At 43.3% G+C, this 27,878-nt stretch overlaps 1 protein-coding gene and 1 non-coding gene across 12 annotated transcripts in view; one reads left to right on the top strand and one right to left on the bottom strand.

Moving 5' to 3' along the window:
* RBFOX1 (RNA binding fox-1 homolog 1) overlaps positions 1 to 27,878 on the bottom strand; it is a 1,671,014-nt gene that overhangs the window by 1,294,388 nt on the left and 348,748 nt on the right. The gene's annotated exons all lie outside the window — the stretch shown is intronic.
* On the top strand, positions 7,215 to 7,344 carry LOC122702363. The gene has a single exon (XR_006343231.1). It is a non-coding gene; the product is annotated as a small nucleolar RNA SNORA11 (small nucleolar RNA).

The following is a 27,878-nucleotide window of genomic DNA, read 5'->3' as shown; positions in this document are numbered from 1 at the left end:
AAGAAAAACAGTTTCCTTTTCCATCAGATTGGGCATTTCCCCGCAGACCAGCAACTGGATTCAAGAACGATCTGAGAATGGGTACTTTGATCATCAGGGCCCTGAGCTCTATAAACTCTTGGGTGATCTTCCTGGCTCAATAAAATCAAGGACGTGCCAGGGCTGTGTTTTGATGTGGAGAAGGCTGAGAAAATAAATCCACCTAATGGAAAATTACAGAGGAGCTGTTCTTCCTTTGCATAAATGAGGAACTCAAACAATTTGGTTTTGAGGACGCTGCTGCACATTGTTCTAAAAAGTAGACACGGCTTTTGTTGTCTCGTTACGGGATGATAAATATTCATGCTGGTGAATTACCACGCACTAATGGCCCAATATCTGGCACACCTGTTGTGACCCGTCTCGAAAATAGCAGCGACAGTTTAGGATGACAACGCCGGCAGGTGCTAACAATGGGATATTGTGACAAGCGCAGAGGAACAACAAACCTCCAGCTTCTGATTAATCCAAGGTTTCTCAAGTGAGCCCATCTCTCTGGTGCTCATCTTCAGAAACGCTTCCCATTTTTCAAACCGGGAGAGATTTTGAAGCCCTTTACATTAGCTCTCAACAGTCATTCACATTTCTGCATTTACGTGTCTCACACGTATTTTGCAACTGTAGGGGTTACATGGTTGAGCTCTGGAGCCACGCTCTCTGAGTTCAAAGCCTTGGGGTGCCACATCCTAGCTGTTTGGGTCCCGGCACGTCACATAAGCCACCTGGTCTTCTTTTATGCTTTTTTACAAGACGGGGGCAGCCAGAGGATGAACCTTCAGAGTGGGGAATCTCAAGCTCCATGGCACTGGCAGTTGGGGCTAGATCTATCTGAGACTGAGGATGTCCTGTGCATCTCAGAATGCTGTGTCCAACACCCACTAAATGGGCATTACCATGTCTCAAATAATAACAGTTTGACCAAGAATGCCCCATGTTCTTTTTACCAACTGCTAATAGGCTTAGCAATTTTTTTTCCCCTACAGGGAAAGGTCAATTTATCAGCAACAACAAAATTTTAATCATATGCTTCACTGTCATTTTTCTCAAAAATTTTTTCATAAAACAACAGATAATCTTTTTTCCTCAAAACTTTTATTGTCTCAATAATTCTGATGTATCTGAGGCAAAGCTATTCAATGATGACTTTTCTTTCCAAACCACCAATTTTTCAAAAATCCATTTGTGAGAGCGCTGTGCTAACCACCCAAGGAGATGCAACCAATGTCAGCCCCAACCTCCAGTAACTCAGCAAATGTGGGAAAACAGATTTGTAAGCATGCCGGGTTCCCACATTCAGGCTTCTGCTCAAGGAATCAGATTACTAGGTGGTTCTGAGGCATCTAAATCAGCGATCTGCATGTCCACCAACAGTCACAAAGTCAGGAGTGCTGTTTACGACCAACACTTTCTTCTAAAGAGAAATAAATGAGAACATATCCAGGTGAGTGTGGAACATCCATTCCATTAATGTAGGTGAGTGCTCATCGCAATGGGAATGCATTTCTTATTAATGGTCACAGTAAAAAAAAAAAAAGAATTCAAACACATCAGTAAAAGTTTCCATTTGAGAGCTCCAATCTAATAAACTGAGAAGAAAGACAGTTTGAATAGGGTGCTGATTTAAAGGCACATGGTGATCTATGAGCATTGTGAACTAAATAAAGGCTGTCCCCCCGCAACCAGAGAGAACCACCAAGCCTCTGTTTGAAGGCCAACATGGAAGAATGAAGTCCAGGAGACTGACCAGAGGAAATCCACGAATGCATTCTTCTACCACAAAAGTTTATGAAAGTTTTCCACATTAGTTTCACGTATACACTCCTTCTTTTCTTGAGGACGTAACCTCTCTCCATGAAGATTCAAATTTTTAACTCGTAGAATATGGAAGCTGCCTACTATTTGACCACTGTGACAGGATCATTTTTTGACTGTGCTATTAGGAAAAGATTTTAATCACTCCATCTGAAAATCAATCACCTTTCAAGACTAGTAACCAATTGCTTATTTTATGCCAAGGAACATGAACACTATCCATAAAAAAGCTGAGAGCATACTGTAAGGCTAGGCTCATCAAAGGTGACAGAACGGAAGATAATTTTCATTTGCTCATTTTTAGCTCATAAATAGCATCCTTATCCATTATTTATCAATTTTCCAATTTAATTAATGGTTCTGGTAATAATTGCATAATTTCTATGGCCATAAAAAAAGCAGTCTGCATGTAGATAATAGGGAATTTTAATATTTATGAAGTTCAAAGTTTCCTATAAATAGAGAAATTCAGAAATTATCACCAGATCTAAAGTTATATTGGGAGATAGATGAATAATTAATAACCAAGGCATGCGTTCATGGGGAACACACCAAACAGAAGTAACGAATGTATGCATCTCCATGTTGATCAAGCCATTCACGTAAGGTGGCTCATTTCTTGTGGTCACCTCTGGACACAGGGCTATCTAGAAGAATGGGCAACTTTTCTTGGACCTCAGGATAGGAAATGGCAACCCACTCCAGTATTCTTGCCTGGGAAATCCCATGGACAGAGGAGCCTGGTGGAATACAACATATGGGGTCAAAGATTCAGACGTGACTGAAGCAACCTAGTAGCAGCAGCAGAAACAGGATTATCATCATCGCTAATGGTAATTCTTGAACATAAGAGAGCAAAGCTGGCATTCTTGGGGTCTATCATGACCTACTGTCTCCTTTCCTTCTAACAGCATTCCTGATTTGTTCCTGGAAGGAGAGAACTGAATCAAGGAGCCAGCACACTAGGCTGGGCAAATTGCAGTGAATTCTGATTCTCTGAGTTTCACTCCTCCATTCATTCATGTGAGATTGGCCCACATTGCCTTGCCTCTCTATTAGAACAGGTGTCTCTGGGGAGCATGAATCCGTTATTTCCAGCTTGCTGCCTGGGGAGCAAAGTTACTCATGTCAAGAGAAAGTCACTGGGTAGAGATGCAGGCTGGCTGTTGGAAGTTAAGTTGGAGCAGACCGAAGAGGAAGAGCAAAGAGCTGCGGGCTCCATGTATGGTGTATTTCCACACAGCTCCAGATGAGTCTCCAGAGAAACCGATCAAGTGATGACCGGGCAGCACTCTGGGTCAGTCCAGCCTCCAGGGAGGGGATTGTGGCTGCAGGTAAAATTCAGTTATGGGGCCAATGGTTTCATCATTCATGCCTGCATAATGAAACCCCAATAACAACTCTGGAAATGGAGGCTCAGTGGTGCTTCCTCATTGGTGGACATTTCAGTGTACCAGGACGGTCGTGCATCCAGTCTCCATGGAGACAGAAGCTCCTGTACCTGGGACCCTCCCAGTTCTTGCCCTGTGTACACTTCATCTGTCTGTTTATTTGTATCATTTATAACCAAAGGTTGGCACTAGCAGTAAAGAATCAGCCTGCCAATGCAGGCGATATAAAAGACATGGGTTCAACCCCTGGGTCGGGAAAATCCCCTGGAGGAGAGCATGACAATCCTCTCCAGTATTCTTGCCTGGCAAAGCCCATGGACAGAGGAGCCAGGAGGGCTACAGTCCATAGGGTCGCACAGAGCTGGACACGACTAAAGCGACTTAGCAAATGAAAGTACGGCACTTCCTCGAGTTATGCAAGCTGTTTTTCAGCAAATAATTGAACCTGAATGGGGTGATGAGAAGTCCTGAATTTGGTGGGGCAGAAGTGTGGGTGGCTTGAGGACATTCAGAACTGTGGCTGGCATGTGAAGTGGGTTCAGTCTTGTGTAGGACTTTGCCCATGACTTGTGGCATCTGTGCCAAGTCCAGGTAGTTGCTGCTGGAACTGAACTGACCCTCAGTACACCTGGTCATGTCAGAGAAAAGGTGTCTAAGGGCAGGGGGACACTAGTAGCGTCCCCGACAACAGCGTGAACCATCAGTTCCCCTTCCACTAACGTGTGTGCATACGTGTCGGGCACGGTCAGTCGCTCAGTCGTGTCCGACTCTTTCTGACCCTGTGGACTGTAGCCCACCAGGCTCCTCTGTCCATGGGATTCTCCAGGCAAGAACATTGGAGCAGGTTGCCATTTCCTACTCCAGGGGATCTTCCTGATCCAGGGTTCGAACCCACATCTCCTGTGTCTCCTGCAATGACAGGTGGATTCTTTACCACTGTGTCATCAGGGAAGCCCCTCTATCAACACAGGAGTGATAAAGGGGGCAGTGACTACATTCTGGGGTTAATCAGCAGAGACTATTCAGATAGTACATGGTAAGCCCTTAGCCAGCCCCTAAACACTCAGTCAATGAGCCCTTTTATCCCTAATTATGAGATGAGAAAACTGAGGCTCAGAGATACTAGGATAATGTCTGCAGGATGTGGCAGAACATGGCTGTTCCGTCCCAGAGCAGGTCAGTTTTCACCCCCACAGTCAGTCTCTCCTGTGAATACATGTTCCGCTGGTTCTGCACATCACATTCCATTCCCTTCTCCAGGATCTTCCCAATCCAGGGATCGAATCCAGGTCTCCTGTATTTGCAGGCAGATTCTTCACTGTGTGAGCTGCCAGGGAAGCCCCACAAAAGGCACTGCGTGTGCGCTAAGTCACTGCAGTCATGTCTGACTCTTTGCGACCCTATGGACTGTAGCCCGTGAGGCTCCTCTGTCCACGGGATTCTCCAGGTAAGAATCTTGGAGTGGGTTGCCATGCCCTCCTCCAGGGGAGTTTCCTGACCTAGGGACTGAACCCATGTCTCTCTCTTACGTCTCCTGCCTTGGCAGGTGGGTTCTTTACCACTAGTGCCACCTGGGAAGCCCAGCAAAAGGCACCAGAAGGTAATACAAATTCCACTTGAATAGACACGCAAGGTCCAACACGCCTTCCCGAGCATCCTTGGGCTTCCATGTGCTTCGGTATGAATGGCAGTCCTTACACAAGGGCCTCAAAGAGATAAAACCTGGGGTCAAAGTGTCATTGGCATGCAGCGCAGGGAGGACTGGCTTTGGATGATTATTTTGTTGTACCTGCAAAGGCACGTCTATATGTGCCAACAGACACACACAGACGCCTGATGCTTAAAAACCTAAACTGCACTAAAGAAAAAAGAAAGCTGTCAATTTGGCGATCCCAAAACCAACCCCAGGAATGGGAAACAAAGGCAGATTCCCAAAAGTAGGAGTTGGACTCCGCCCTCACCTTACAGAGGGCACAGCAGACTGGGAAGGGGGGACAGCAGCCAGCCTCTGGCAACGGCTGATTTCAGATGCTTCACAGGTGCTCACACCTTGTTTTTCTGAGCAGGATCAAATCCTAGGATTTTAAAACCAAACTCTCCAAGAGCACAGCCACGAGACTCTCAAGGACAAAATGATTATCTCAGATCTCCAGAAACTGAGCTATGTACCAAACAGCTCTGGGAAGGGAAGGGTCGCTGGTGGATTTTGATTTCCCCTTGTCTTTGAAAGGATATAAATTTCTTGCTGGCTTAAGACAGTGGTTTGTAGCTGGATGAATTCTAGTTAAAATCACAGACTCTATCCTCTCAAGCAATCGTTTGGGGACCAAGTTATGTTGTTCATTCAAATTATTCCTTTTATAATTTTTGACATTTTGCAGATATTTTAAGTTGTGTTTCTTAGCTTAAAGCAACTTTTTATTAAGGTAAAACATATATACTGAAAGTGCACAATTATAGAGACACTTTTAAATAGCATTCATATGCATCTTAACTTTTAAGTAGAAAATCAATTTCTGGTTTTCTAGTTTCTACATGTCTGCTAAAATCTATCTCTGTTATAAGGCATTAATATAGTCAAAGCTATGGTTTTCCCAGTAGTCATGTACAGAGGTGAGAATTGGACCATAAAGAAGGATGAGCACAGAAGAATTGATGCTTTCAAAGTGTGATGCTGCAGATGACTCTTGAGAGTCTCTTGGACAGCAAGGAGATCAAATCAGTCAGTCCTCAAGGAAATCAACTGGAAGGACTGCTCCCGAAGCTGAAACTCCAATACTTTTGCTATGTGATTTGAAGAGCTGACTCATTGGAAAAGACCCTGATGCTGGGAAAGACTGAGGGCAGGAGGAGAAGGGAGCGACAGAGGATGAGATGGTTGGATGGCATCGCCAACTCAATGGACATGAATTTGAGCAAACTCCAGGAGATAGTGAAGGACAGAAGAGCCTGGTGTGCTGCAGTCCATGGGGTCACAGAGAGTTGGACATGACTTGGCGACTGAACAAGTAATATTGAAAGTAATGCATGATGAGATACCCATGAATTCATTCATATATTCAAACCACGGACACTTATGGAGTGCCAAACATGTGCCTGGCAGTGATGTACATCAGTGAATAAAACAGAAATGGTCCCTACCTTCAGGGCACCTACAGAGAGTGGAGCAGAAAGATACCAAAAGAAAACAGTAACATAAATATGTACACAATGATTCACTGACAAGAGCTACAGAGAAAAGATACAGGGTGTGAGGACAGAGAATAACAAGATAATGGCTTACGTTTAGGGGTGAAACCGATTAAAATGCAAACACAAAACAAGGTCATTTCCTACGTGCACCTGTCTCTCAGCTGCGAATTCAGTCTCTCCAGCATCTCATCCTTTTGTGGTGGGAACTTACCACGGCCTCCACAAAGGATGTGCTTGTAGATATCTGAGACAAAAGAAAGAGAGAGAAACTGGCTTTGAGGTCCAAGCATGGTATACAGCATATGGAAACGCTCAGGTGTAGACCGTATATTCCTTCCATTTCAAAGCCTATGAAGGGTGAAAGGATCTGTCTGCCATAATAGGATGAGAGAGAAAAGATGAGCTAGGAGCACCTGCTGAATTAAAACCTAGAGCTTATCTTGATGGGAAATCCAGTGCATTAAAAACATACGCCAGCGCCGCAACTACTGAGCCGATGCTCTAGAGCCCGGGGGCTGAAAGTAACGAGCTTCAGAGCCACAACTGTTCCTGAAGTCCAGGCACCTAGAGCCTGTGCTCTGCAACAAGAGAAGCCACCGCAACGGGAAGCCCGCACACCGCAACTAGAGAAAGCCCACATGCAGGAACTAAGACCCGGTGCAGCCCAAAATGAGTAAGTGCAACATAAATAAACTACAGAAAATAACAGCACCTAGATCCAGGATATTAAACGCAGAGTAAGTCAGATACAGCCCACTACATAATTTAAAGTACCTTTCTGGGGTGTGCTCAGAGCAGGGGGCCTGAAGAAATGGCTTGTCTGTTCATAACACACCCGACAGGAACCTGGGTTCACTGTGACGAGGGGCACAAAACGTGTGGCCTTCCTGTGAGCAGAAACCCAACACATGTCCCCTGCAGCTCCACGTGGCTGCTGGGCAGGGCCAGTGCTGGAAGGAAAGCCGCAGCATGTGGTGGGGGAGCTTGCCCCCGGAGCCTGTCTGGTCCATGCCTGGGTGGGTCAGGAGTGGTCTCATAAATGGTCTGAATCTCTCATTTCAAGGAGAAAGAAAAAGATTCCAACTGTATGCCATTCTGCAAAAGGCAAAACTCTGGAGACAGTAAAAAGATGAGTGGTTGTCAGGAGTTTGCAGAGAGGAATGTACAGAGCACAGATGTTCTCATGAGCAGTGAAAGTGCTCTGTGCGACATTACAATGATGGATATATGTGGTCATACTTTTGTCCAAACCCATAGAATATGCAACACTGCTCTGCTCATTAAAGTGAACCCTAAGGTCAACTGGGGATGTTTTGATGACGTGTCAATGCAGTCATCCTTGGTCTAAAAAGAAAAAAAGAAGAGGTACCGTTCTGTTGATAATGGCTATTCATGTGAGGGGAGGGAGAATATGGGGAATTTCTGTATGTTCCTGTCAAGTTTTATTGTAAACCTAAAACTGCTTTAAAAAAAGAAAAAAATCTCCAAAAAAAAATTTAACACTCAGGGTAGACATTTTTGGCAAAACTTGTTTCACTTTTATGTATGTATACATATTATATATGTGTGTGTGTTTGTTGGACTGTGATATAAAATGTATTTTTTTTAGATCAAAGAAGCCTGCAGGCCATTGTGGTTAATTATACTGGCAAATAAAAGCACAAATTAACCTCAAAAAAAAAAAAATAAAGTACCTTTCTTATTCCTTGAGACACATCCATTTTGTGTTCATGGATGGCACTCTCTAGAATGAAGTGTTTCTCTTTCCAGGGATCTCTTCCCAAACACTGGTGTCTACATACATGGACCACCTACATGGTGTGAGGATCTATGACTTATTTTATTTTCTTTGTGCCCACCCCCCACACACACATGGATGGTTCCTACTGGGATGAAATTCCTACTTTAATCCGGTACTTTTCCTTCATGACGCTTGTAATTCATTCAAGATACATTTGTTCAATGCAAGTCCCTCCTGAGAGCTCTAAGTCAAAACCGTGATGGCTCACTTCCAGCTGCTCCCCCGGTTCTCAGGAGGGAACACAACACTCTCTCCCCACTCGCGCTTGCTCGTCCTCTCTCTCCTTCTCTGGGGGGGGGGAGCTTTCTTGCAGCTGTTCTGGCGCTTGGTCATATCTGACTCTTTACAGCCCCGTGGACTGCAGCATGCCAGGCCCCTCTAGAAGTCCTTCACTATCTCTAGAAGTTTGCTCAAATTCATGTCCATCGAGTCAGTGATGCCATCCAACCATCTCATCCTCTGTCATCCCCTTCTCCTCCTGCCTTCAATCTTTCCCAGCATCAGGGTCTTTTCCAATGAGTCAGTTCTTTGCATCCAGTGGCCAAAGTATTGAAGCTTCATAGATATACACAAAGATAAATTTGCAAGTATGGTTTAGTCTCTTAAGTCATGTCTGACTCTCGCGACCCCATGGACTGTAGCCCTCCAGGCTCCTCTATCCATGGAATTCTCCAGGCAAGAATACTGCAGTGGGTTGTCATTTCCTTCTCCAAAGTATAGGTATAGATATAAACATATCAGCATAGAGATATAGAGACTTGGATTAGATATGGGCATATAAATAAAGGGTTTCTGAGGTGGGGCAGTGATTTAAAAAAAAAAAAAATATCTGCCTGCCAATGCAGGAGACGCAAGAGATTCGGGTTCGATTCCTGGGTCAGGAAGATCCCATGGAATAGGAAACGGCAATCCACTCCTGTATTCTTGCCTGGGAAATCCCATGGACAGAAGAGCTTGACCGGCGGCAGTCCATGGAGTTGCAAAGAGTCAGATGCAATAAAGGCACAGATATATAATAGTATAGCTATGGACACGGATGAACATATAGATACAGAAATAAAGGTATAGAGACAGACACAGAGTATAGAGACATTCTGCTAGACACAGATGTATAGACACACATACAGACAGACATATAGGTACTATTTGCTGAGTAAATGGATAGCTGGTCACTTTGCTTACGTATTGATCTTAACCATTCCCCACCAATGATACCCCATCATAACACCAAATATTTGTGGACCACTCATCATTTTCCTAACCCCTCTCAAAGCAGGTTGCCTTAATTGGACCTCAGCAGTCCATCGATGTCCACAATCTGAGCGGGCATTCTAGTGCCCATTTCAATGATAAAAAGCAGAACTTCTTTCTGTTCTGCCCACAGTCACAGGGACAGTAGGCGGATCAGCCATTGGATAAACACACAACAGTTAATTTCAAGTCACTGTTCTATTCTTCACTCCTGACATCAATTGGCCCATTCAAGTTCTTCTGCCCCCAAATGTTCCTGACCTCAAAAAGAAGTGTAGTCTTTCAAACACCCTTTCCAATAATGCACTCCCAGAAAGATGTTATGTTCAGAATTGTCAATCTACAGCATCATTTTCTGACCCATCCACAACTTGGCTTAGGATGGGGACAAGATGAGCTCTTCAAAATTCTATTACTGTGGAGATGCCAAGTATCAATAATGTGCTTTAACGAGAAAAAAAAGAAACCTGAATTTCCAGAAATAGTTCAGCAAATGGAGAAAAGAGAAGGAATTGACCTCCAAATAACCCAACTAGTATTATATATTTCCCTTCACAGGCAAGAATTATGCTTTATCCATTTTTCTGTTAAGCAAATAACAGCACAGCATTAATGACTTCCATGTTTGTCTAAATTTTATGTTTCTTTTGGCAGAGTGCAATGCTGCATACACAGCTTCTGAACACGCTGCTTCTTCTGTTCAGGGAGAGGCCACTACAGTTGGATTATATGAAGGAGCAATGGCGGTGAAAGACTGAATCCCCAGATGAAAGGTTGCATAAAATTCATGGTTGTTCCCTCAGTAAAGAGAATCTGAGATAGTGAGAGAAATGCTATGAGAATTGACCATTCTATTGCATAACTGATCATTCTAACAAGCTTGAGATTGCATGACGCCATCTTGCAAAATAAACAGTCCTCGGTGTTACCACCTTAGGAAAAGTCCAGGAGGCATTCATTGCTGGGCTCTGAGTATTCTACACGACACGCAAGAGGCATCAGCTGTCACCCAGAGGGAGCAGTTTCTCCAGATAATACTGAATCCTTGGTTTGCCTGGCTTTTCACTCTCCTACACACAGAATTTGGGCATCCAAGGTGTAGATAACCTTGGGCACATATGGTGCATCACTCTTGCGTACATTCAATTTTAGTCTGTAGAAAGTGGGTTAAACAATGACACTTTATAATAAAGGCAGCTGGCCTCCCTGATATATGAGTTTCATGGATCATTATTAAATAAATCCCTATAACTACTAGAATTACCGGAGCAACTATAACACTAGTTCTGGCAAAAGGGCCAGACCCCAAGTCAATGACTTGCTCTTCTGCAGCATGACAGCTTGCCTTTTGGAGTGAAAGAAAGTGAAAGTCGCTCAGTCGTGTCCAACTCTTTGTGACCCCATGGATTATACAATCCATGGGATTCTCCGGGCCAGAATACTGGAGTGGAGTTCCCTCATCCAGGGGATCTTCCCAACCCAGGGATTGAACCCAGTCTCCTGCACTGCAGGCAGATCCTTTAACAGCTGAGCCAGCAAAGGGAAGCCTTTTAGAGGGTCCACTCTAACTTGATTCTAGAGTTGGATACCACTTTGTGGTGGTGTTTAGTTGCTAAGTCGTATCTGACTCTTTGTGATTCCATGAACCGTAGTTCACCAGACTTCTCTGTCCATGGGATTTCCCACGAAAGAATGCTTGGGTGGGTTGCCATTTCCTCCTCCAGGGGATCCTCCCAACCCAGGGATCAAACCTGTATCTCCTGCATTGTCAGCTGGGTTCCTTACTGTTGAGACACCAGGGAAGCCTGCTAGATACCACGACCCACATCGATATCTGGTTCTCTTTTCCTTTCTGGCCACAGGAAACTTGAGCTCCAGATCTCCTGTGTTGGGTGGGGCCACGTTACAAGTCCTGACCAGTAAGCTTCACTTGTAACTGAAGCACAAAGGAAGTCATGCACCCCAGATGACGTAGCTACAAGAGAGGAGCATGAATCTCTGAGGCACTATTTGTAGGACAGCCCTCCTCAACCCAGGCTTCCCAGGTGACTCAGTTGGTAAAGAATACACTTTCCAATGCAAGAGAAATGGGTTCAATTTCTGGGTCGGGAAGATCCCCTGGAGAAGGGCAGGGCAACGCACTCCAGTATTCTTTCCAGGAAAACCCGATGGACAGAGGAGCCTGGTGGGCTACAGTCCATGGGATTGCAAAGAGTCAGACACAACTGAACACACAGTGCATGCATGCACTTCCTGACCTGCACTGGACATAATAAAAACTCGGTCACATGAAGCTACTGAGATCTGAGAGTCAATCTATTCCTGCAGCTTACTGATTCTCCAAATCCAATTCTCCAAAGGATTCATGGCTCAGCCTCAAAAATACCTTCAAAATGTGATGAAAACCCAGCCATTTGCTCTTGTGTTATTGGATAGCAGATACATCAGAGGAGTCTTAATAGCATTTATAAACATGATAAATATGTTTGTGTTATCAAGCAGATTGCAAGATTTAAAACAAGTTTTATAGTGAAATAGGAATACCAGACTCTCCCAAAGCCTTTTAATCACTCTGTTATGCAAGCATAAATATTTAGCAGTTCAATTATGCCTGGTCTCAGCATTCTTGCTATAGAATTCACATGAGGTTATATAAAGAGAGTAGGAATAAAGAAAGTTACTTGGGGGTGGGGGTTCCCCTCTTGTTGAGTCAGTAAGTTGTGTCCAACTCTTTGCGACCCCAAGGGCTGTAGCCCACCAGGCTCCTCTATCCACAGGACCCTTTGCCAGTTCTTAATTCTCCCAACCTAAGATGGCCTGGCTTCTCCCTTTCAAAGCAGGAATAATCTAAGGATTAGGTGTTCCGGGAGCTGTCTTCCGACACTCACCCTTCAAGCTGCCCTCAGTTTCTGCCGAAATTTGCCCTCCTCTGTGGCAGAGTGACACTCTTAGCACAGTTGAGAAAAGGATATGCAAAAAGGCTACAGTGACCAATCACCCCAATTTCCTGGGTCCTCTTTCAGTTTTATCACTGAAGACCCCATATCCCTGAAAACTCTTCACTACCCAGTAAACGAGGGCCACGGGTCACCCTAAAAAAAGGGGAAGGAGAAGCATCAGATGCCAATAACCCATTCTGGTCTGAAATGCTGCTGAGTAGGTAATCCATCTGGTCACTTCCTTTAGCAACCCTTTTTTTATTTCCTTTAATTTTTTGAAAACAATGTTTGATGTGGACCATTCTTAAAGTCTTTATTGAATTTGTTATCATATTGCTCCTGATTTACATTTCTTTTCTTTTTTTTTTGGCCTTGAGTCATGTGGGGTCCTGGGGCTTCCCTGGTGGCTCAGACGGTAAAGAATCTGCCTGCTGATGCAGGAGATGCAGGTTCGATCCCTGGGTTGGAAAGACCCCCTGGAGAAGGAAATGGCTATCCACTCCAGTATTCCTGCCAGAGAATTCCATGGACAGAGGAGCTTGGCGGGCTAAGTCCATGGGGTCGCAAAGGGTTGGACAGGACTAAGCAACTGAACAACAGCAGCAGCCAGCAACTAGAGTATAAGATCTCAGTTAGAAGGGAGTGGATATATGTGTGTATACGGCTGGTTCAGTTAGCTACACAGTAGAAACTTAACACTGTACTTGACACTGAGACTTTAACATAACACTGTAAAGCAGCTCTATGCTAATAAAAATAATTCAGAAAAACAATTTCCTGCTTTCAGTCCCTTTCAGGACCCCAGCTCTCGGCTTTGAACACCTGAGCCTCCGATCCATAAATCAAATAAATAAATCAACGAACAAGCAAATAAACAGAAATTGAGAAGGCAAAGGTGGAACATTTTAAAATGCCATGTATTAAAGCACATAAAGTGTGTCTCCTGAAGCTTTGATTAGCCTTTGTATTTCAGCTCACTGCTTCAGCCACAGTTATACCTGGCTACAGCTACATTCTTCTCACATGTACTTTAGGTTCTAGAATGGATATGCAAAAGGAACTGGCTGCAATGAGAGTGGAAAGCAGAAAGCCAAGAAAGAAAGAAGCAATAATATTCAATACTGAAAATACATGGATATCTGCAAACGATTCCAAACTAACATGTTATTCAAACCACGTTACTCAAATGCACGGAATCTCTGCAGAATTAAGGGGTGTGTGTGTCTATGTAAGTACTGTACAGACAGTGGGAGGAAGCGGCAGAGGACAACAACCCAGTATAAACGTACAGATCAAGGACGCACTGAAAACCACCAAGCAGTAAGTAGTACTTAGCTTTTCTTTGGGTGCTATTGAGAAAAAGACTATATTTAATACTTCAACCATCCTTCAGTAGACATGGACTGAATTCCAATGAAATTCCTTTAAAAAAAAAAAAAAGAAAAGTTAAAGGAGAACAAATCTGTTGGTTTTTGTTTGGCTTGGAAAATAATTAACCTAAATATCTGTGCTCATTTCATTTTCTCCCTGTGAGATACAAAAGGAAGAGATTTCGCTCATCAACCTTGGCTTCCCTCCTGGGAAGCATCCTTAAGCTCATTCTGCCCCAGTGACCAGTGGTTGGGGATGAAGGTCAGATTTCTCTCTAAATCCCAGATTCACTGTGGTTGCAGTATAAACTCAATGGGTACTTGTGGAATTAATGGATGGATGGCCTTTCTTCAGGAGGGAAACCAGAAGCACATGGTTTTTTCTGTTGTCTTCTCCCATGCCACCTCACCCCTCCCATTTTCCTCCTTGTCCCACCAGGGAGAGACACAGTGGATGAGGCCAGAGGCACATGTCTACAAAGTCAGATAACCTGGCTTTGATTCTGTGGACTCTTCACCTCTTTGAGTATTTTTTCTTCTTATCAGTGAAGCAGGAACAATAGCACCACCCTTAATTAAGAAATTAATATTCAAAATAAATAAAGAACTCATACACCTCAACAACAAACAATCCAATTTTTAAAATGGGTAGAGAATCTGAATAGATATTTTTCCAGAGAAAGCCTACATATGGCCAACAGGAACATGAAAAGATGTCCAGCATCACTAATTATCAGGGAAATGCAAATTAAAAACACGACTAGATATCACCTCACACCTGTTAAAATAGCTGTTACTGAAAAGACAAGGAATACAAGTGCTGGAAATAATGTGGAATGAAGGAAATCTGTATTCACTATTGGGGGAACTATAAAGTGGTGTAGCCACTTTGGAAGCAGAATGGAGGTTCCTCAAAAAATTAAGATTAGAATGAACATATGACCCACTGCTCCAATCCTGAGTATTTAGTCAAAGAACAAGAAAACACTAGTTCAAAAAGATATATGCACCCCTATGGATAGAGGAGCCTCATAGGCTACAGTCCATGGGGTTGCAAATAGTCGGACACAGCTGAGTGACTTCACTTTCTTTCTTTCTTTCTTTTCTTTATGTTCATGGCAGCATTGTTTGCAATAGCCAAGATACAGAAACAACCTACATGTCCATCCATCAAGGGATGAATAGGTAAAGAGGATGTGGTGTGTGTATATATACACACACATACACAACCCTAAATTGGCATGCTGTCTGTCATTGTCATTCAATTCAAAATAAAATTTCCCCTATGATATCTTCTTTAATCCAAGAGTCATTTCAGGTGTGTTATTCAATTTCCAAAAATTGAGGACTTTTCTAGATATATTATTATTACCAACTCCTGGTTTAATTCATCATTGTCAGAAAACACACCCAGTAATTTTTCAAATTTGAAACTGATTAAGATCTTGGGAGAATATTACATGTCCACTTGAAAAGTGTGTATATTCTCCAGTTGCTGGGTATGAAAGCCGTTTATAAAGCTGTTTCTGTGCTTGCTACGCTTACAGTCTATGCTTTTTCTGTTCTTGTATTTCATAACATGTGTTTCTGTGTTTTGTATTTAAAGTGGGCTTCTTGTACACAGCATATAGTTGTCTCTTTAAAAAAAAGTCTGAAAAGACTTCTTTTAATTTGAATGTTTAGTCCATTTATATTTAGTATAGGTATTGGTACAGTTGAACTAGTTTTATATTTGCTTTTTGTTTCTATCTGTCCTTTATTTTTGCTGTTGTTGCTTTGTCGTTGTTTCTTTATTTCTCCTTTTCAATTTTCTTTGGTGTTAACTAAAGTTTATATTATTCCATTTTAGTTTCTCTTCTACCTTTTAAACTATACACATTTTTATTGTATTAGTGGTTGCTCTGGAAATTAAATACATATCCTAACACAGCATAGTCTACCTAGCATTAAAACTATACTACTTCTTGTGAAGTGTAAGATTTCAACAATGTAGGTTTAACCTGTTCATCCTTTGTGTCTACATATGTCATAACCATCCTCCCCCCTCAAAAAAAAAAAAAAAAAAAACAGTGATAGCATTCTTCTTTAAACCGCTACATGTATTTTCAAAAATAACAAAAGAAATATTATAGCCTTTTATACTTATCCACATACATATCATGTTCAAAGCTCTTCATTCTTGTCATTAAATATAAGTTCACTTGGGGTCATTTCTTTTCAACCTGAAGATTCTCCTTACATATTTCCTATAGTGCAGGTCTCCTGGTGATGAAACCTCTGGTTTTATTTAAAAAAAAAAAAAAAAAGAAAGAAAAGAAAACTGCCTTTATATTATCTTCTGTGAAGGGTACCCTTTATGAATTTAGAATTCCAGGTCAGCAGATTTATTTCTTACTTAATTATTTGAAGTTTCATCCTATTTTCTTCTTGCCTCAAGTGTTCCTGATGAGAAGTTGACCATTATTAGCATTGTTATGCTTCTTATACTTAATGACTACTTTCAAGATTTTTAAAAATCTTTTGCCTTCATCACCGTTACCATGATATGGATGCTAAAATAATACAAGTTGTGGTTTTCTTCATATTTGCCCTGCTTGAGATTTCCTGAGCTTCTTGAATTTAACTTTGAATTATTTCACCAAATTTGGAGAAATTTCAACTATTTTACACATCATTTGTCCTTCTTCTTTCTGGGACTCTAATTACCTGTAGGCTATACCACTAGATACTGTTCCACAGGCCACTGGTCTGTTAATAATTTAATCATATTTCTCTGTTCCCTGGATTGAATATTTTATAATAATCTTTATTATGTTCACTAAGCTATTGTGCTACTGTCTCCATTTTGCTACTAAACCCAACTAGCAAAGCTTTCATTAAAATTTTTTTTAATTCTAAATAATAAATAAATTCTAAATCATAAATAAAAAATTTATTTTTAATTCTAAATATTTCATTTTTGTATAACTACGCATTTCTTTAAATTCCTACTCAAAGTTACAATACCTGTTTTAAAGTCCTTATCTGCTCATTCCAACATCACGGTCATGTAGGTATTAACTATTATTTTCTCAAGATCATGGGTTATATTTTCCTATTTCTTTTCACCTCTAGTAATTTTTATTTATTGATTTTATTTATACAGGACACTAAACCTCTAAAATGTAAGGGGAAGACCAATATAACCATGCAACGGCCACAAGGTAGAAAGTTACGGAGTCATTAATGCTATACTTTAAAGGGAATAACATGACTATATTATAAAAATGCAGGGATAAAAGACAAAGAAGAACTATAACTCAGAGTTTCTATTTGACATTGGGGAAGTTTGAATTTTTAAATTCTACTCTGTTGGAACTTCCCATCATTTCCATGATAAAAGTGCATTAGTTTAATACTCAGAATATTTTATTTCCTTTGACAAAAATAATATCTTGTCTTCATTCCAATTCTTCTGTGATCCTTAGAAAATCATTCATCTCTATATGTTGTCTGGATATCACTTAGGAGACTTTCCTGCAGAATGATCAGTATCTCTCAGATCAGAAGCCCTCTGCCAAAATATTGCCTGTACCACTTAACCCAACCAAACGGCTATTGACTGGTCATTTCATTTATCTGAGACTCAATTTTCTATCTCTACATCAGTAGCAATACTATTTCTTTGAGAAAAGACCAAATGTAACAAGAGTGAAACTGGTTTTAAATAGGAACATAGGTAATCTAAGTGCTAGTAATCTTGCAGTGATAAACAGTTCTAGGACTTCTGAATGGATAGTCTCTCATTCCTAACCTGATCTTCCTGCTAATGACATATGGGCCATTAGGCCTCTTGAGGGGATCTTGGCTGAGCCAGCTTGGTTTACAAGCATTTGGCTAACAACCTAATCACAGAGGACTGGCAGAGCATGTTTTATTTTTTGGTACCTAGTTGTTTATCCTGGAAAGTTTCTTTGAAATGTCTTAACAGCATCTATTCTCCTGTTCTTCTTGCTCCTTTACTTTGCATAATTTCTTACCCTTTCAGAATCACAAAGAAACAATTTTCCCCATTGCTATTTGGGGGGAGAATTTGGGGTTCTTTGAGAGAAGCAATATTATTTCTTCCCCCACTCTTAGCCACAGCCGAGTGACTGTAGTTCAGTTCAGTAAGTTCTCTTTAATTCACCCACATCGATAAATTCCTCTTAAAAAAAAAATAGTTTCCACTCAAAGCCTTTCATCTGTTGATCTCAGCACTTCAGAAACTAATTAATCTTCACTCTATGCTTGCATCAGCATTATCCCTTTTGTTTTCAGATGAGCAAACACTACGAAATTTAGCAGATTGCTCAAGGTCAAATAGAGTAGTATCTGAGCCCGATTTGAACTCAGAATCCCATATTTTCAATGTTGGGGATGGAAACACAAGAAAGTGAAAAAAAGTACACAGTTTGAGAGTGCCTGACACGCCTCACCATGCCTGCCTGCATCTCATGATGTCACTATACCTAGTGCTAATAGGGAGTGACATGGAGTATCCTCTTATAAACAGTTTCCAAAATGAAGTCGTTCCTCAAGATTCTTGATGGAAACACTGTAGGATATCCCTCCTATTTTGTTTCTTCCTTCCCTATGTAAGGTGATCACAATTCCCAGCTTGCCTGGGACAGTTCAGTTCAGTCAGTTCAATCGCTCAGTCGTGTCCGACTCTTTGCGACCCCATGAATCACAGCACGCCAGGCCTCCCTGTCCATCACCAACTCCCGGAGTTCACTCAAACTCACGCCCATCGAGTCGGTGATGCCATCCAGCCATCTCATCCTCTGTCGTCCCCTTCTCCTCCTGCCCCCAATCCCTCCCAGCATCAGGGTCTTTTCCAATGAGTCAACTCTTCCCATGAGGTGGCCAAAGTACTGGAGTTTCAGCTTCAGCATCAGTCCTTCCAGTGAACACCCAGGACTGATCTCCTTCAGGATGGACTGGTTGGATCTCCTTGCTCCAAGGGACTCTCAAGAGTCTTCTCCAACACCACAGTTCAGAAGCGTCAATTTTTCGGCGTTCAGCTTTCCTCACAGTCCAACTCTCACATCCGTACATGACCACTGGAAAAACCATAGCCTTGACCAGATGGACCTTTGTTGGCAAAGTAATGTCTCTGCTTTTTAATATGCTGTCTAGGTGGGTCATAACTTTCCTTCCAAGGAGCTTTTTAATATGCTGTCTAGGTGGGTCATAACTTTCCTTCCAAGGAGTAAGCGTCTTTTAATTTCATGGCTGCAATCACCATCTGCAGTGATTTTGGAGCCCCCAAAAATAAAGTCTGACACTGTTTCCAGTGTCTCCCCATCTACTTCCCACAAAGTGATGGGACCAGATGCCATGACCTTAGTGTTCTAGGCCCATAAGCCAGCTTTGTGGCATACTGACGAAAACGAACCTCCTTTTCCTCTCAAGACTGCTCCAGTTAAGACAAGGGGTTAACGGGTCACCCTGCTGATGAAACATTTGGACCACTGGCATAACATGACGAGGTTGGTAAAAACAAAGCCAGTCCCCTCCCCCAAACCAAAACCCAGGGAAGAGCACAGTACTGTGTGTCCAAAGAAACAGTGAGCAGAGACCATGTGGGATGGTGAAGTACGAAGAGATAGAAAGAAACAAGCAGTGGGAGCTTGGCAGAAGCAGTGATTCTGAGAAAGGGGAGATTCTCAAAAGGGAACTGGAGCGTTTGGTGGGTCCTCAAGTGTTTGGAACTGCAGTGTTGGAGAAGACTCTGGAGGGCCCCTTGGACTGCAAGGAGATCAAATCACTCAATCCTCAAGGCAATCAACCTCGAATATTCATTGGAAGGACTGATGCTGAAGCTGAAGCTCCAATACTCTGGCCACCCGATCTGAAGAGCCAACTCATCTGAAATGACCCTGATGCTGGGAAAGACTGAAGGTAAATGGAAAAGGGGGCAACAGAGGATGAGATGGTTGGATGCCATCACCGACTCAATGCACATGGGTTTGGGTAAACTCCTGGAGACAGTGGAGGACAGAGGAGCCTGGCTTGCTACAGTCCTGGGGGTCGCAAAGAGTCAGACACGACTTGGTGACCGAACACCACCACCAACAAGGGTTTGGATACATGGAGGTGAGTACCCAAGGTACTCAAGCCAAGGTACCAAGGTACCAAGCCAAGGTCTCTTGTTCCAGGTCAGCACAGAATTAGCAGAGAGGTTCCTTTTTAAATGAACTGGGCAAGTTTAATTATGAGCCTCCCAATAACACCCATGAGGTCCCATAGATAACTGGTTCTTTCTTATACTGTAAGCTTTCATAAACTCCACAATGAATGTCCATATAATAGGTAGACAGTCATAGATTCCATCCCCACTCCCCATAAACAGCTGTGATTGAATTTCTCAAAACTCTGGTGACTGGATCCTTGGAACCTTTTATTTAGGAAAATAATGAGACATTTTCTATAACTACAAATGGTAGGTTAAATTCATACCAACTCCACTAGTCAAAAAGCAAACAGCTTTTGGCTGCAAAGTATGTCTATTGCTGAAAGTTCTCAAACATACATTTCAAAGACTATACAAAAGAGACAGAGTGCTCAGTTGACTCTGTGTCCCTGCTTGGTTGGTCCCGGTCCACTGCTTAACATCCCTTCAAGACAAAAGACAGGACCGCATGCCTGATTTACTGAGCATCTTGAAACAAGCCATTATGAAAGACTTTAGTCCATTGTTCTTCTGTGGCAGAAGAGGGTGGGGCTAATGGTTTATCCCTCATCTGATGTTCCATCAGATAAAAATACGCCCATGACGTGTAACTTCAATTGTGCATATGGTTTACTAAACTGTAAACGATTAATTTATTATCCAATTTTCTTGTCAATTTGAGAGATGTTTTTTAATCCCTGCAAAGCAAGGAGGGAATTTAACATACCATCTAGTTTCTCAAGGTTCTAGTCTGGAGGGCCCCCAAGTATTTATGGAAGGCCATCTATTCTGAGTTGCTGTCTGCATCTCATTAAGGTGGGTGGGGGCAGGAGTCTCTGAGTTCCCTCGGGAAGTTTCCACAACACAGAGAGTGAAGTGACAGGGACATCACCATAGTCTATTATATTCCATCAAGATCCTATATTTTGACCTTTCAGACTACATGCGTGCATGCTAAGTCGCTTCAGTCATAACTGACTCTTTGAGACCCCATGGACTATATAGCCTGCCAGGCTCCCCTCTCCATGGGATTCTCCAGGCAAGAACACTGGAGTGGGTTGCCATGCCCTCCTCCAGGGGATCTTCCCGACCCAGGGATTGAACTGGCATCTCTGATGTCTCTTAAACTGGCAGGAGGGTTCTTTACTACTAGAGCCACCTGGGGAATCCCCGCAAACTGCATAGAACATGGTAAAATTTAGCTTTAACTTTCTAGCTTTGTATTTACACAAATGGAAACGGTATTTTTTTGCTCCTGAGGTTCAAATGAACAAACTATAATTGGTTACCTCTCAGTTTCTTGGTGAAACCATATTACTATTTTTTTGCATGTAAATTTTACTTATTTGGCTGTGTAGGGCCTTAGTTGCATCATGCAGGATATTTCATTGCAGCACATGGACTCTTCAGTTGAGACACTTGGGCTTCATTGCTCCTTTGCATGTGAGATCTTAGTTCTCTGACCTGGGATCAAACCCACTTCCCCTGCATTGCAAGGTGGACTCTTAACCACTGGACCACCAGGGAAGTCCCCCATATTACTATTAACTAAACTATAAGCTCTGACGTACTTAAGATACTCTATGATTCAGAAAACAATTACCTGGAAATACTGTGTTACTCTCCTCCTTACAGCACAGGCTTCTCTTGAAATTCAATAGAAACAAAATAAGACTCCGTCTTCTTTTAAGTTAAAACACTTGCAAAATATCTTAAAACACAGCCTCGCCAGGAAAAGGCTGCTCTGGCCCACAAATTTAGAGAAGAGCCTTTTCAAAGACAACAATTTGGAGGCTGTTTCCCTCTCAAGACATAGGACAGAGTCACTCTGGGTGTAAGTTTCCTTGACCAAAGTATAAAACATTGAAAAAGGATTACCTTCTATGGCTTCTCTTCATAAACCAGGAATCTGAGCTCCTTCTCCACTTAGCAAAATCCTACTCATTCTTCTAAAGTTTTACAGCCTCTGAGCAGCCTCCCATGACTTTCCCTGAAAGAATTATTCAGTCTCTCCTCCACTCTGCCACATGCTGAACATACATTTATTAGAGTGCATTGTAATGAGCACGATGTATCTATTTGTTTTCTCTCACTCCACTGTGAGCACCTCAAAGAAGGGAGAGGTATCGGATTTGTTATTCAAAAATATATCTAGGAATTCTCTTTCATCTTTGCCCTGCTGGTCGGGTCCATCCAGTTCATAAATAAGTTCTGCCTGCTTCACCCACCACACACTTGCCCATGGGACTCTGTTTCCATGGCTATTCCCTCTCATCACAGCACCATAACCTCTCACTGGGACCATGATTATTTTCTTTTCCTTCCACTTTTGCCCTTCCATCATCCCTTGGTTCAGAAAACATGGAGTGATCTTTGAAAAATCGTAAATCAAATCATGATACCCTCCTGTTTCAGATGTTCAGTGAATTTCCATGGAACCCAGAATCAAATGCAAACATCTCAGAGGCCTACAAACCCAACTTGAGTGGTTCTCAACTGAAAGAGACCTTGCCGCGGCTGGAGGGGACTCGTGACGATGTCCGGGGACACTTGCGGTTGTCACAGCTGGAGGATGGCAGGGTCCTGGCATCGAGTGGGCGGAGGTCAAACATCCTTCCATACGTCCTGCGGCGCACAGGACGGCTCCATATCCAGGAACTGTCAAGCCCCAAACGCCAGCAGTGTTGAGGCCGAGAAACCCCACTCCCTGGACCGGCTGCCCGCTTCCCTCCCCAACTGTATCTGATGCTGCCCTCCTACCACCAGCCAAACCCATCTCCTCTGTTCCTTTCTGGTTCCAGCAAGCTTCCAGTAAACTCACCCCCACCCCACAGCCTTTCTGCTAATCCTGCCCTCAGACTGAAGTGCTTCCTTTGATATTTACATGGTTGGGCCTCCCTGGTGCCTCAGTGGTAAAGAATCTGCCTGCGATACAGGTTCGATCCCTGGTCAGAAGATTCCCCTGGAGAAGGAAATGGCAACCCACTCCAGTATCCTTGCCTGGGAAATCCCATGAACAGAAGAGCCTGGCGGGCTACAGTCCACGGGGTCGCAAAGAGTCAGACACAATTGAGCAACTGCGTCATGTGGATTTCAGCTTAAACGTTATCTCTTAGAAAAAGCCACTTTCAAGTCCCATGATTAAAACCCCACCGAGCCCCTTACTGTCCCATGAACTGAGGTTAATCCACAGTTTATTTTTATTTCCTTCAAATCACAATTTAAATCATAACCACCTTTTTCTTACATATTTATTTATTTCAATCACCCAGTAAATTATATCAGGGGTCCCCAGCCTCCATGATCTAAAGCCTGATGATCTGAGATGGAGCTGATGAAATAATAATAGAAATAAAGTGCACAGTAAATGTAATTCACTTGAATCACCCAAAACCATCCCCCCCTCAACTGCCTGTAGAAAAATTGTCTTTCACAAAACCGGTCACTAGTGCCAAAAAGGTTGGGGGTGGCAGAGTTAAATATTCCCAGCCTTCTCTATTTTGTTTTCTGTTTTAGTCTCAGAAATTAATACAGTGCCTGGGTATATTCCAATCACTCAATATGCTTTTTTCAAAAATCAACAAACATATTTATAAATGATTTTCTCAAAGTAAGACACAAGGTCTTTGCCCTGTCCATCAGGTCAATGCTGTTCCCACAACTTCACTCAAGTTCAGAATTTGCAGTGGGCGGGGTGGGCTTTGACTTTCCACCTCTGAACCAGGGAATAATTAGAAGGGCACCTCGAAGCGCTAAGTGGAAAGGCTTGGGTGTATGGATATGCAAATTCATCTAATACACAAGTGTAAACAGGAACACTAATGGACGCAGGCATAAAGTGCCAGTGATTACAGCAAACCTTCTAATTAACAGATTAGTGTCCACGTAACAGGTAACAGAGGACACAGTGCTCTCAGCTTGGACTGTTCCCAGGCCTCCCTCACTTCATAGTCATGAGAAGATGGAAAGATGGAATTCCTGACCTAAAGCAATTCAGCCCAAAACACGCACCCTGCCTGGTCATCCAAACGGCCAACGGATCATCCCCGGCCACATTTCCCCAGCACCAATGTATTTCTGCCAGAAATGTCGAGATGGTGACTCAGTCCCTGTGAGTCGCCGGAAGAGGTACAACCGCAGGATCCCGAAGCGGCAGAATGCAGCATCAATTTTTATCACAAGCCTTACTGGCCCACGCGCTGACTTCTCCCGGGGGCAGCCTCGTGTCCCGAGTCCCTATGCCTTCTGGCCCACAGTCATTTGTCTGGCAGCTGTGACCTGCGCTGAGTGTCTGAGCAGGGCGGCCGTCGCTGATGGGTTCTGAGAAAAGTCCCTCTTGCGCTTACTCCCATCCTTCAATTTTGTTCTTGCCGTTGTTTAATCGCTAAATCATATCTGACTCTTCTGCCACTGCATGGATCATAACCTGCCAGGCTCCTCTGTCCATGGGATTTCTCAGGCAAGAATACTGGAGTGGGTTGCCATTCCCTCCTCCAGGGGATCTTCCCAACCCGGGGATGGAACTCAAGAGTCCCCCACATTGACAGGCAGATCCTTCACCGCTGAGCCACCAGGGAAGCCCCAATCAATTTTTGGTGCTTGTGAATACACCACCCTCATAGCAGAGCCTGGAAGGAGGAATTCAAGATCACAGGTTCTTAGAAGAGTAATTGGACTAAGTGAGCCTTCCTTTTAAAGTTGTGGGGATGAAGCCACAGAGGGGATGGGAGTGAAGAAATCTAATATTTCAAAAGCCAGGTGCTTGCTTTCATGAGGATGTATTTAATGATCTTATTTTCTTGAACACTGTCAAGAAAAAAAAAAAAAACAGGGTGTGGGTTAACGATTGAAAAGTCTCTTAAACAACAAGCAAAGGCTATATGAGGTGACGCAGGTCTGCGCGAACACCAACATGCACCTGCTCTGCACAGTCCTGTGTGTGTTTGTCTGTGTTCTTAAGTTACTCTTTTCTTTTTCCTGCCAGAGCCTCCAGGAACAGAAAAGAATGAAGCGGGCAACCCTTCACCCACGTCCCCTGTGGTGTTCCCATCCTCAGAGTCCCCCGTAGTGATCTGAAAGTACTAATGAGACCCCACAACAGTTAGAACTCTCTCGGCTGCAGCTGGTAAAAACTGCAAAGCCAAGGCTGTCTTCAGAGGGAAAACAGCAAACGCCTTGTGTTTCTCTCTGTGATGACTTGTTTCTCTTTCCCCCCATACATGTCACTTCTTCTGATTGCTTTATTTATGTGTCCATTTGTTTGCGGCTGCTCTTCTGCTCCTCCCACTAGGTCATAAGCTGTGTCTAAGTGCGGGAAGCGTGTGTGCTGTATCCACACCATTGGGACTAAGTAGATATTTAATAATTATCATCAGTTGAATGAATGGAGAAAGATCTGGACTCACCCGTGCAAACACACAAGAACTGGATAAGAACTGAGGGTAGGAAATAATCCCAAAGGTTAAGGACAAGCCAGCATGAGAGAATAGGAATCACCCCTCTGGGTACTGGTTTGTCTGACAAAATGCCGGGGCCCAAATGAAGCTGCTGTACATTGTGTGTGCCGTATCTACATCATCATGTGATCATGCGAACACGCCAGCCAGATGGAGTTGAGCAATGTGTCCCCAAGTGGAATCCCCAATGGGAAGTTGTGGGAGGAGGTCCTAAAAGAAGATCTCATGGACTTACTCTATGCAAAACCAGCATTTCAGTCACCGGGAACTGGAATCTGAGACTTTACAGCAAGGGGATCATTTCTTCAGCTTGTGGCTAATAGCTGTCTGAGAATTTGTGATATTCCGGCCTTTGTGCCGTTTGGGGATCATTAATTCACTGAGTTCTCACAACAGTACTATGAGACAGCATTGTCCCCATTTTTAAGATGGGACAACTGAGGCAAAAAGAGATTAAGTAACAGAATGATCTCAGCTCGTAAGTGGCAGAGTCAGGATCTGAACCCAGAGCCAGGTCCCTAACTACCAGGCACTCCACTGATCATCTCTATCAAACAAGCACAGAAGCCAGGGCTCCACAAGCTTTACTGGTGTGACCTACTGGCTTGACTTTATCCACACCATTAGCATCTTCCCATGGGCATAACCGAGATGAGGTTGAGCATTATCCGTCCATTAACACCTTACAGTAAATGTGAGTTTGAGAAGCTCTGGAAGGGCAGCTCTTAGAGGACAGAGGGGGAGAATTTATGGGCAGCACACAGGAGACAGGGTAAGAGGAACTTGGATGTGGCTGTAATTTTACAGAAACGGTACCATCCCCAGCGTGAGTTTATTAAGGGTGGCTGCCCGCAGGCTAGTTCTAAGGGATGGGCACTCTTCGAATAGAAAGCAAGCATCCAAGACACACGGGCTGAATGAGAGCTCCATGGGGTGAGGTGGGAACTGTAGTCAGTATCAGATCATAAAAAACAACCAAGCTTGCTGCCTCAATCTTTAATTAAAATGCCACATCCAAACACTGGGAGGCGGAGGCACTTAGAAACTCGTTCACACGTTTCCGAAGAGGCCTAGAAGATTAAATTCTTTATTTGTTCCTTTAAAGAAACAGTTGTGTGTGACTGCCTCACTGGATGGATTAGGGACCTCCACAGTCCTTATGCCGGGTTCCCCCAGTGTCTCAGCAGTAAAGAATCCATCTGCAATGCAGGAGAGGCAGTAGACTCAGGTTTGATCCCTGGGTTGGGAAGATCCCCTGGAGAAGGGAATGGCAATCCACTCCAGTATTCTTGCCTGGAGAATCCCATGGACAGAGAAGCCTGGCGGGCTACAGTCCAGAGGGTCACGAAGAGTTGGACACGACTGAAGTGACTTAGCATGCATGCACAGTCCTTTACTGTAAAATCCTTAAGATTCTGCAACAAGGAGCAGGCGCGATCACACGAGCTCCATTTCTTCCCCAACGTACATTCTGGAGAAGCCTGAACAACTCATGTAAGATAGAAAAGAAATGCGTTTAAGCCTTCTGGGAGGGGAGAAAAATGCCAGACAGAATTCACAATAGGAATGACATTGCTTGACGCCACCCTAGCGAAAGCTAGCTGACTCAGAATGTGCAAGAGGGGCAGGGAGGAAGGCAATTTGACTGCAATATTTGTATATTATATTTATCTTTCTTCACAAATAAGATGATGATTGGATTCAAATCACATTTCAAACAGGATTCATTGCCGAAATGTCAAAAATGAGGTAGCACTCAACTCTGGCAAAACCTTGAAATCTGTTCCATAAAAGGCAATTTCAGCATAAAGCACGGTTAACCTTGAATAGCTAGATTAATGATCCAGCACCTTTCAACTGAGCGCCGATGAATAAACAAAACTTTACAAGCAAATTTAGCCACATCTGAGAAGAAAAGCAAAACCAATCAGGAAAGATGAATGGCGGTAAAACAGAAACATTTCGGAGCAGGAGGAGACTGACAGCAATGGTAGATGTACTGCAGAGAAGCTGTCTTTTCCCTGAAAACCCTCATGCAGCAGAGGATCCATTCTGCTTAAAAACGAAACAGCAACATCAACAACCAGATCAAACTAGATCCTCCTGCCAAACCCCCAGAGTAGTTTCTTGTACTTGGACGGTCAGTCTAAAATGCTGGGTTGTAACCACTCATCTTGCCTACTGAGCTGTATTTCTAGAAGATATCCAGTGCGTCGATCTTGTTCTGAGCCAGTAAGGAGAGCAAGATGGAGAAAGAAAACTACAACCCTGGACAGATGACCCCAGGACAGAAAGAAGACACGCACCATGCCTCTCTGTCCCCCAGACCACGTGGCACCCTGCATCAGAGAGTTGGCAGAGGAGGGGGAGAGGGAAAGGACTCCAGGTTCAAGAGATCTGGCTTTAGTTCAACTGTGGCCATAACGTCACT

Source organism: Cervus elaphus, chromosome 10 (genome assembly GCF_910594005.1).
Source record: "Cervus elaphus chromosome 10, mCerEla1.1, whole genome shotgun sequence".
Classification (NCBI taxonomy): Eukaryota; Metazoa; Chordata; class Mammalia; order Artiodactyla; family Cervidae; genus Cervus; species Cervus elaphus.
Note: the sequence above shows the minus strand (reverse complement) of the source record. Positions and strands in the feature narration are given on the sequence as shown.